This window comes from Dromaius novaehollandiae, chromosome 16 (genome assembly GCF_036370855.1).
Source record: "Dromaius novaehollandiae isolate bDroNov1 chromosome 16, bDroNov1.hap1, whole genome shotgun sequence".
Taxonomy (NCBI): Eukaryota; Metazoa; Chordata; class Aves; order Casuariiformes; family Dromaiidae; genus Dromaius; species Dromaius novaehollandiae.
Window position 1 is genome coordinate 52,721 of NC_088113.1, and position 11,235 is coordinate 63,955.

At 52.7% G+C, this 11,235-nt stretch overlaps 1 long non-coding RNA gene across 1 annotated transcript; it reads right to left on the reverse strand.

Annotated features, from left to right (window-relative positions):
* Positions 1-2,816: 2,816 nt before the first annotated feature.
* Positions 2,817-10,472, reverse strand: LOC135330064 (uncharacterized). The gene is made up of 7 exons (XR_010391823.1): positions 10,357-10,472; positions 4,652-4,908; positions 3,744-3,806; positions 3,347-3,667; positions 3,213-3,253; positions 3,075-3,130; positions 2,817-2,975 (listed from the first exon to the last, which is right to left on the reverse strand). It is a non-coding gene; the product is annotated as an uncharacterized LOC135330064 (long non-coding RNA).
* Positions 10,473-11,235: the final 763 nt, after the last annotated feature.

Consider the following 11,235-nt stretch of genomic DNA (forward strand, 5'->3'; position numbering starts at 1 on the left):
GAGCCCCGAGGAGAAAAGTGAATAGCTGTGCCACACAGGCACTGATTGAAATGGCTCTCCTCACTGCTGAAGAGTTCACCAGCAACCTTGGGGAGATAGCTGAGCAGTAACAGAAAGCCACAAAAGCCAAGCTACCGAGGAAAAGGTACGCTGTGTATGAAGCCGGGGGATCAACCTTGATCTGCGTGATCATTCCAAGATTCCCTATTAATGTGCTTAAAAAAAAGCAAGTCACCTTCACCTCTTGGCTTTGTTAGTCCAGAGAGGATAAACCTCAATGGCCTCATAGTGATTCCTCTCAGGCATGCTGGTAGCACACTCGTGTTATCTCCCAACAAGAAACTGATTCAACCCCTAGAAGTAATGGGAAACTGGCAACACACAATTTATTTTCTCAGTAGTCACAAGTATGGGGCATTTTCATCATAGCTTCTGACTAGACTTCTTTAATTACACATTGAAATGACCTGTGATACAAGGGAGTACTGTTCCTATTTTTCAGGTCAGATCAGAAAGCCCAGAAAGATGAGATAGCTTATTTAAAAGGCAACAACAGCACTCTGAAACACTAGTGCTTCTTTCTGTATTGCAGTTACCAATACATTTTTTGCCTACTAACTAACCCCCAACCCCACCCCAATCCCCCTCCCCCAACTGGCCCTAACCTAAGCCCAACCAGCCCTAACCACAATCCTAAATGGCAGACCCTAACCCTCTAACCCTAAACCCTTAATGGCCCTGACTCCAACCCTCTAAACCCCCTAACCCTAAAACCCTAACTCCAACCCCTAACAACTCTTAATCCCAACCCTAACCCCAAACCCAACCCCAACCCTAAATGGCTCTAACCCTAACCCTCCCACTCTGCCTTGATGGCTCTGAGCGTAACCCCAACCTCTGACCTGCTACCTTGAACTTGTAGTCACCCTTACTCCTTGCCCTGTCACCCCTAAACTGGCTATGTAACCTGCTAAGGGTAGCTCTCTAAGCCTAAGGTATATATGTGTATGACTGTATGTATGTATATATACAGTGCATACACATTTTATTATTTGTATATGTGTCTAAAAAGAAATAAGTATGGGAAGGCTTAATTTGCATATTTAATGAATTCATTAGCAAGAGTAGTATACTATCTGGGAGTAAATAATTTTTTTTATTTTAATTGTAGAGTAATAATTATTTACTCCCAGCTGGTATGCTAGAGAAAAAGAAGACAGAAGAAAACAGAGAGCAAAGCACAGATTAAAGAGCAAAGAAGAAAAGCAAAGAGCACAGCGGAGAGCAGAAAGAGCAAAGCACAAAGTGCAGACCACAGAGATTACAGACCACAGCGCACAGAGCAGAGAGCAGAGCAGAACACTCGTCGTTGCATCATCAGCAACTCTTGGGCTTCTATCCTCACAACACACAAAACGTAACAAACAAGCCCACACTCTACATCACCTGCACATACTCTTCAGCATCCATCTCTAATCTCACCAATACATCAGCCAGCACATACTCTACATTCCTGCAGAAACAGGCAAGTGCACCTCCAGGTTTTTGGACAGCTCCCAGTAACAGGGTGACCAAGCGCCTCCAAAAACCGCCCTGCCTAGAAAACACCCAGCTCCGAGCCGAAGCTCCACACCCACGCAGGCAATGATTGATCACCACCTCGCAGAGCATTGGGGACTCAGGGGGGAAAAGAAACCCAGCTGGGAGCAGAACCCCAGCTGTGTGGGTCTTTTGTTTGGTTGGTTGGGTTTTTTTGGTTTTTTGTCTGGTTTGTTTTTTTTTTTAAAAAAATCTAAGAAATTCTAACTAGAACCTGAAAAAAGAAAAGAACATGCATACAAGGTTAGACACACTAACAACCCCACCCAACAACCAAACAACTGCCCACTCACTCCCACCCCAGCCATTCATCACCCCTACTAACAGAACCATCTCCTTCCATCCTTTTTTAAAGGTAACACTGTACTGGCTTAAATAAGAATCCCCCCAAATGGCCACTCAATCAAAAAAGAGTTTAAAGAAAAGAATACTTTTACTTCTTACTGAAACCCCCCCAAGAAGTTTCATAGATACATTATTCTGCTCTGGTGACTGCCATTACTACACACCCCCCAACTTCCTCCCCCCCCCCCCCCCCAAACACACACAAAAAATGGCAGCACAGAAGACACTGCCAGCCAGAAAGACCTATGACGCCACAACCGTGCAGCTCTGATGCCCTGGACGAGCCCATGAAAGAGTCAGATGCCACCACCCGTGACGGAAAAGGGCCAGCAAAGCTGGGAAAAGCAATGCAGAAGAGGCCAGCAAGAAAGACCTGAGGCTGTGACAACACTGGGGAGAAAACCCTGAAAGGGCGCCAGGAAGACACACAACAAGAGCGGGCTCAGAAGAGGTGTGGCCAGTGAGGCCTCGATGATGGCTGCAAAGATGACTGACTGCAAACGGCCACGATGTGGAGTCAGAGCAACAGACCACCCCCTTTTAGCTGCCTGCACAGAACAAGACACAATCCATTGGAGCAATGCTGACGAGTCAGGCCAGGCAAAAAGACAGTGGATGCCTGCCATGCTAGTGCTGCAGAGCACGGGCTGTGCTCCTTGAGCACAACGAGCAAGAGCAACATCAAGACCTGAGCAAAAGAGAGTACAGCTACAACACACACCACAGACTGCACAACAACACAGACACAGGCTGGAGCCGCTCTGCCTAGCACATCCTCACTTTCTGCCATGCACACCCCACTGCCTCATGCACACACACATCCCAAACCACCCTCCACTCTACACTGAACGTCAGCACACACCTGCGCGCACACACACACACACACACACACACAGTCAAGACACCCCAACACCCTTTGCCCATCAACTTAGCTCTTCCGGTGCTCTGCATCACCATCGGTCCTCAAGAGCCATCCTCAATGGCAGACCCATCCTCTCCGATCTTCCTTTGCTTGCCACATTTGCCTTCACCTGCCACACCAGAGCACAAGTAGTCACCCCTGTGCCAGTTGGCTCCAGCCTCACCTGCAAGAGCACTCTCCACCAAAGCACCATGGGTGCTCCGCTCACCTGAACTGCGCCAATTCCAAACACCAGCATCCTGGCTGGGGGGAAGCCCATGGCACCTGGAAAAAACAAAATAATGAAGCCACTCTTCTGGCAGGCAGCGCTCACCAGCCCTACAATGCCCAACACCAATCCGCTCACCTGAAATCCTCAGCCACGCTTGGGAAAGGCCCACACCATACCTGAAAAAACACAGCAAAAGACATCACCAAGAGGCAACCCGGCATCACCCTACCACGCCATCAGATTCTGACCCAACAAGCTCCCCCTCTTACCTGCTCGGGCTCTTCTCAGCACTCTACTTCTCCTCTTCACAACTTCCTGCAAAACCTGAGACAACCACACCTTGAGGTGATGCCAAAACCACACCCCACCACAACAGTACCTCACTACAACACCTTTGCCTGCTCTGCTCACCCATCTTGACTGCTGGGCCATTGGCTGCCACGCCAAGGCCCACCAGGCACCTGTAAAACCAGAACAGCGCCAACGAGACAACAGCCCTACACTGGGCTCTGCGTCCTCTCTCAGACCAACACTCACCTTGCCCTGCTCCTCCCGGACGCAAGCAACTTGCTCTCCACAAGGCTCCACACCTACAAGCACAAAGCAAAAATTAACCAGGGAACCACTGACCACAACACTCCTTCCAACAAGGAATCTCTAGCTCACCTTCTTACGGCATTCCCCTTCCTTCCTCCATCTCCCTCAAGAGATCCAAACACTAATCCGCATCTGCAAAAAAGCAATGTAAAATGGAACACACAGATGCTGACCAATCACTGTTCCAGCCCATCACTGCCACACTCCACACACTATCATTCCTAACACCCACAGGCAAGGCAGCTCCAGCCCCGAACAGACACACAGACACAAACATGAAGGAAAGCCCTATGCAAAAAGAACTATTCCCATGCATAAGATGCTGCCAGCCAAAAAGCCCTACAATGCCACAACCACACAGCTCTGATGCTCCGGATGAGCCCACGGAACAGTCAGACGCTACTGCCTGTGATGGAAAGGGGCCAGCAAAGCTGGGAAGAGTGATGCAGAAGAAGCCAGCAAGGAAGACCTGAGGCTCTGACGATGCAGGGAAGAAAATCCTGAAAGGATGCCAGGAAGGTGCAAAACAAGAGCGGCCTCAGAAGAGGAACGGCCAAGGAGGCCTCAATGATGGCTGCAAATGGCCACGATGCAAAACCAGAGTGACACGCCACCCCTTTTAGCTGCCTGCACAGAACAAGGTGCTATCCATTAGCACAATGCTGATGAGTCGGGCCAGGCAAAAGACAATGGATGCCTGCCGCGCTAGCACTGCAGAGCATGGGCCACGCTCCTTGAGCGCAAACAAGAGCGACATCAAGACCTGAGCAAAAGATACCACAGCTACAACACACACCCCATAAACTACTCAACAACACAGACACAGGCTGGAGCTGCTCTGCCTACCACACCCTCACTTTCTGCCATGCACACCCCACTGCCTCTGCCTCACACACAGCACTCATCCAGAGGAGTTCTCCATACTACACTGTATGTCAGCACACACACCCAAGACACATCGACACTTTGCTCCTCACCTTAGCTTTTGCAGTGCTGTGCGTCACACCACTGGTCCTCAAGAGGCATCCTCAATGGCAGCCACATCCTCTCTGATCTTCCTTCGGTCACCACATTCGCCTTCATTGCCTGCCAAACCAGAGCACGGGAGATCACCCCCATGCCAGCCAGCTCCAGCTGAAGAGCACCCTCCACCAAAGCGCCACTGATGTTGTGCTCATCTGTGCCGCACCAACTCCAGACTCCAACATCATTGCTGTGGGGACACCCATGGCACCTGGAAAACCAAGACAAAGTTACTATGCTGCCAGGTAGCGCTGACCAGCCCTACAACAACTGAAACACCATTCTGATCACCCATTCTACCTCACCTGAAATCCTCAGCCATGCCTGCAAAGGGCCGACATAGTACCTGAAGAAGCAAAGTAGGCAGCCCCAGAAGCCAGGGTAGGGGTCAGAAGCAGAGCCACAGAAGGGCAGGTGGCACTAGGTTCACAGGCATGGATATAAGAAAGGAGCTGCCAGGCAAGACTGCAAATTGGTTCCTGGTGGTTCCGAGAAGTACAACCGTTTCTTCTCTCTCAGCACTGAGGCTTAGGCAAGAAGAGAGGTGAGTTCATTAGCTGAGGGGAGGTTGGTTTTTGAGCTCTTCAGGCACATGGGCTTACTCACAGTCCGCTTTGCTTTCCGACGAGGTGACTTCCTTTCTCATCCTACTGCAGTTACAGGAAGGGAGAAGGCTTCCTTCCCTCTTCATACAAAATCTGGACTCTTCTACAAGTCTGCATACTACAGAAAAACCCCACACAGTTTCTCCCTGAACAGGGCTGACAGTATTTCTGAGGAGCAGCAAAACATCCAGCGAGCCAGAAACCAGACTAGCTGATGAGAGCAATACCTCACACAGATCCACCTTACTGGAGATAAAACACACAACCACCACCTAGGGTGTAAGTGTAGAAGGAAATGTTTTCCCAGGACCCCTGCTCTCTTCTCTTGTCTGCAGTCCAGCAGAGGCACAAGCAATGCCTCAAGCATCAGCATGTTCAAAGAGCCCAGTGAGGAAGTTAGGCCCCTTCCACAGTAAACACACAAACACCAGAAAACAATACGGACAATTAACAGAGGATACAACTGCACACTCAGAAACCCTCGTCCACCCCTGAACACCCCACACCAAGATACCAACACAAAACCAAAACTGCCTGCTATAAGCAATTTTCTGGCATGCTCACAACTCCACCTTCAGCCATCTCATTGCTCTAACATTAAGGAATGGCCCTTGCTTCTCTAAATGCAGCAATAAGTCTTTCTGGATAGTTTCACTTCCACAAATGCTGTTATTTCCCAAGGCAGTTCCAGAGCACTACCCCCAAAGAGAGCAGAGACTGTGTGAACACCCTGGGTTTATGTAACCCTAGCCTCACCCACTGCCCTACCCACAAGCCCTTGGAAGGGGAGGGGCAAACCACTGGCAGCCATAAATACATAGGGCTAAGCAGAAGCAAGCCTTTTGCTTCCACTCAGTATCTGGATGGGAGAGCACAGAAAGGACAGACGGACCTCTTTGATAAAACAGACCATCTTCTTTATTACTGAAACCTTATATACTGAACCCATAATATCAGGAGGTATGTTATTAAGCTTTTTTACCCAAACTAGCACTAGCCTTTGCACTAAAAACTAAAAATCAGTTCTGCTTATGCTTAGAAAGAAAGCTACAAGATTCAACATAACCTGTTAAGGGAACACTACACCACAGTGCTCTAATTGGTTCAGACCTGCATATAATACAGCTGTTGTAGCAGGACAGCATTTCCTCTAGGGCAAACCAAGATATCAAAATAAACTCCTGGAACAAGGCTGCTTCTGTAATGTGAGTACTTCTGAAGAGGGGTACTTCCTGTATAGTACCTAGAGTGCTCAGAAAAAGGGGTCAGTAGGTGGAATGGGTAGTTCCCCAGGGGAGTACTAGCTCTGTATTTCTAAGTGGAGGACTGGCACAAGGAGGGAAGAGGGATGCTAAGAGGGCTGGAGAACCTACGCAGGGCTCTGGGGGCACAACAAGGAAGGCTGACAGAGTAGTCCAGAGTGAAATAAAGGGGTTCCTCAGGGCTCTACAGGACCAGCAGAGGTCTATGCAGCACAACAAAGCTCTAAAGAGGAACCCAGAGCAGATTAGACATCTCTTACGGAGACTAGAGAGCAACTAAAAGAAGCCAGAAGAGAACAAGCAAAGCCTCTGAAGGGGTTCAGAGGAAAAGAGGGGTACTCAGGCAGCTGAACGATGAACAGAGCACTCCAGGGCATAAGACAGGGCTCAGGAAGAGTTCTGAGAACACTGCAGAAGTTCTAAAGGAGCTAGAGAGCCAAAAGACAGCTCTAGGGAACAAGGAAAGCCCAAAGAGTGGTCCAGAGTGCACTAGAGGGGTGCTGAGGGGCCTGCATGGCCAAGGAATGACTTTGGGGAACAAGGAAGAAATCTGGAGGGCTTCTGAGGAGACTAGAGGGTTCCAAAGGGGGCTGTGGAGCCAGAGGACAGCTCTGGGGCACAACAAGCACCCCAGGAGAGGTTCTGAGCAGACTAGAGGGCTCCTAAGGGGACTAAATGGCACAGGGAAAAAAAAAAATCAAAACTGGGTAACATGACCGACCTCAGGAGGTGCTCTGAGTGGACAGGAGGGCTCCTATGGGATGTGGATGGCCAAAAGAGGGCTCCGGGACACAAAGGCCTCCAGAGGGGTTCTGAGCACACTAGAGGGGTCCTAAGGGAACTTGAGACCCAAAAGACAGCTTTGGAGCATGGCAAAGGCCTCTAGAAGGGTGCTAAGGGTTCTAGAGGGCCAGGAGTGGTCTGTGGGGGGGAAATAAAAGGTCAAAAAATGAAGCCAAAGCAGAATAGAGGGCTGCTAAAGGGCCAAAAGAGGGCTCCAGGGCATGAAGAAGGGCTCCGGAGGGACTCTGAGGGCTCTACCAGGGTCCTAAAGGGGTCTAGACATCCAAAACACAGCTCTGGGGCATAAAAAAGGCTGAAAGAGTAGTCCACAGCACACTTAGAGGGCTGCTAAGGGGTCTACATGGCCAAAAAATGACTCTGGTGAACCAGGAAGAAAACTGGAAGAGTTCTGAGGAGACTAGATGTTCCCTAAGGGGGCTGGAGGGCCAGAAGACAGCTCTGGGGCCCAATTGTGGCCAAAAGAGTGGTCCAGAGTACACTAGAGGGGTCCTCAGGGGTCTAGAGTGCCCACAGAAGACTCCGGTCCCAATCTTGGCCAAAAGAGGGGTCGAGAGCACACTAGGGGTTTCCTGAGGGAACCAATGAACAAAGAAAAAGCCTCTGGGGCCCCATTTTGGCCAAAAAAAGGAGTGCAGAGCAGACGAGAGGGCTGCTGAGAAGGCTGGAGGGCCAAATGAGGGCTCTGGAGCACCACAAAGGCCTCTGGAGGGATTCTGAAGGGACTAGAGGGGTGCTAAAGGGGCCGGAGGGCCAGAAGACAGCTCTGGGACAGAAGGGAGACTGAAAGAGTAGTCCAAAGTGCACTAGAGGAGTCCTAAGTGGTCTACCTGGCTGAAAAAATATCAACTGGGGAGCAGGGATGAGCTCAGGAGGTGGTCTGAGAGGACGAGAGAGATTCGCTAGGGTCTGGAGAGCCCAAAGAGCTCTGGGGCCCAATTTTGGCCAAGAGAGTGTTTGAGAGTGCACTGGAGGGGTGCTAACAGGTCTACAAGGCCAAAAAAGACTCTGGGGAACAAGGACAGCCTCCAGAAAGGTTCTTAGGTGGAATTTGAGGGATCCAAAGGGGTCGTCAGGAGAGCCAGAAGACAGCCCTGGGGCACAACAAAGGCCTCAAGAGGGATTCAGAGGTGACTAGAGGGGTCCTCTTGGTTCTAGAGGGCCAAAAGAGGGCTGCAGGGCACAATTTTGGCCAAAAGAGGCACCTAGAGTAGACCGGGGGGTTGTAAAGGGACTAGAAGGAAGAAAAAAAATGCTATAGGGAACAACGAAGGCAAAAGGAGGGGTCCTGGTGGGACTAGAGAGGTGCTTGGAGAGCTAGAAGGACAACGGAGGGCTCCTGCACAATGAAGGCCAAAAGAGGGATATTGAAGGAATTAGAGAAGTCCTACGAGAGCCGGTGGACCAAAAAAGGGCTCTGGGAGCACTACAAAGGCCTCAGGAGGGGTTCTGAGGGTACGAGAGGGGTCCTAAGGACTCTACACGCTCAACTGAGCCCCTGGTGCACAATGAAGTCCAATGGAGAGGTTCTGAGGGGATTGGAGCAGTCCTAAGGGGACTAGACATCAAACAGAGGCCTCTAGGGTGCAATGAAGACTTTGGGGGCAGTGTTTGGACCACTTCTCTGAGGCTTTTGGGGTGATTGACATAACCGCTTCGCTTCACGTTACTCACAGCTACCTTCATCTATTACTTAGGGCTAAACCTGTTCCTATTTGCAGAGGGGCTTGTTGCTTGTTTAAACTTGACATATAGTCCACAACCTGCTCTGCGTGCTCCCTAGTCCCTTCTGCTTTCGCAACACTTGTGGTAATTCAAGGAGGTAATTAAGAGTCCCCATTGTCCCATAGGCTGGAGCAAGACATTGCTGCTGCTCTGAGGAGATGCCTAAAAGCCATGTTGTTTTCTGTAGCATCACTGGGGCTTCCCAGAGCCCAACGGTGTTCTCTTTGGCTTTTCCCGAGCCTTTTAGGTTTTTTAGGCTATTCCTTAGCCCGCCATTTCATGGCAATGTTCTCCTTAAGCATTGTGCACAGCACGATTATCCCAGATCAGCCACATCGTGTACGTACAGAGGCTTCTGAGAGGCGGCTCAGAAGAAAAGAGAGAAAAATCTCTTTGTCATCAGCGCATCCACCCGCCAACACTCTTCACCAGGAAGCGCTGTAAACTCCCATTTCTCTAAAGCGGGACTGAGTCAAGGCAGAGACGCAGATCACACCCCATCTTTGTTAGAACGCCTCACTGCTGCGGGGACTGGGCCTGGCAGCAGTTTTAGGAATGTTTGGGGCTTTGGAGAGAGTTCAGGGGAAGGTCTGGAGTCAGTGACAACGTTGAGGCAGGGCTCGGAGATGTTTTGGGGCCTGTAGGGGTGTTGGGGCAGGATTTGTGGGTGGTTTAATGGCTTTGGGGGGGCTGGTTGCAGGAAGGGTGGGACTCTGCGGGGCCCTCAGGGCAGAGGTGCCATCCCAGATGTGTAGGGAGCACATAGGGGTGCCCCACGTTGCTGTCAGCTCGGCGGGAGGAGCCACTGGTCTCCCACCCCATCAGATAGGGTGGCGGGGGGGGAGGAGGAGGGATCTATGAGCTTGCACAGAACGCCAGAGAAGGCAGCAGGGAACTCACCAAGGGCCCCGCATCCCAGAAAAGCTGCAAAGGAACCCGCGTCCCAGACGAGAGGAGACATCAGGCTGCTGTGCCGCTGCTGGACACATCCAGACCCCCGCGCAGACACCCCCCCCCCCCCGCTCCTCCAGGCTGCGTCCACAGCGGTGAGCGCACGCCCTGGCCCGCGCTGGGGAGGAACTGGGGCCCTACAGGCGACACACGGAAAAGGCAGAGTCAGAGCCGCGCTCCGGCAGACCCGGCGCGGCGCAGCGCCAGGTCCGAACCCCCCGCCCCCCCGCCCCGCCGCCTCCACGAAGCGACAGCCCCGGCGGGCAGGACACAGCCCGACGCCCGCGGCCACCCGAAAGCACACGCTCGCCTCACCGGGATCCCCACGTGCTCGACTCCAGGCGGCCTCGGCCCTCGCCCGCAGCCGCCGAGCGAAAACACCCGCCCTGCTCGCCGCCATCTTGCTCCCCGCCGCCGCGCATGCGCTGGCTACGGACAGCGCGGGAGGGGCGGGGGCGAGCGGGAGCGGCAGCGGGAGCGGGGGCGGGGAGGCGAGACCGCAATGGCGCCCTCGTGTGGTCGTAGCGCGGCGCTGCAGCCGGCCGGCTCCCGCGGGCGACCCGCAGCCCGCCGCGCCAGCCCGGTGCTCAGGCCGAGCAGCGAGCGCCCCGAGGCTGCTCTGCCCGTGCCCGAGAGAGCGGCGGGGATCAGCGAGCAGGCGCTGGGGCTGCCCCGGTCGCGGAGCAGCTCTGAGACGGCACTGCCCATCCCCGCACCCCCAGGAAGCACCGGGAAGGAAAAGCCCTCTCGGGAAAAGCGCTCCCAGTCCGTGAGCACCGGGCAGGGGTGGACGAGCGCCTTCGCTTACCCGTCCCCGAGAGAGCGGAGAGTAGCGGTGAACACGGTGACCGGCAGCGCACACGTGTGCGCCGGCTGCCTGTACTGTTCTTCGTACGCAGCGGTGGCCGGCGGCGGCTGCAGTGCTGCCTTGTCGACACGCGAGGACAGCGGTGAGCGGGACGGAACGCAGTGCGCATGCGCTACGCCGATGAGTGTGCAGTGCCGCTTTTCAGACCCGCGATGGCAGCAGTGAGCGCGGCGGAACGCAATGCGCATGCGTGCTCCCTTTCGGTGCAGTACCACCTTCTCCCCAGTATCAGGGTCCACTCAATAAACAAAATAGTATGATAAATGTTGTCATCTGCTCCAAGTGCTTTCGCAGAAGAGAACGACATCAAAATGAGGTATTATTGC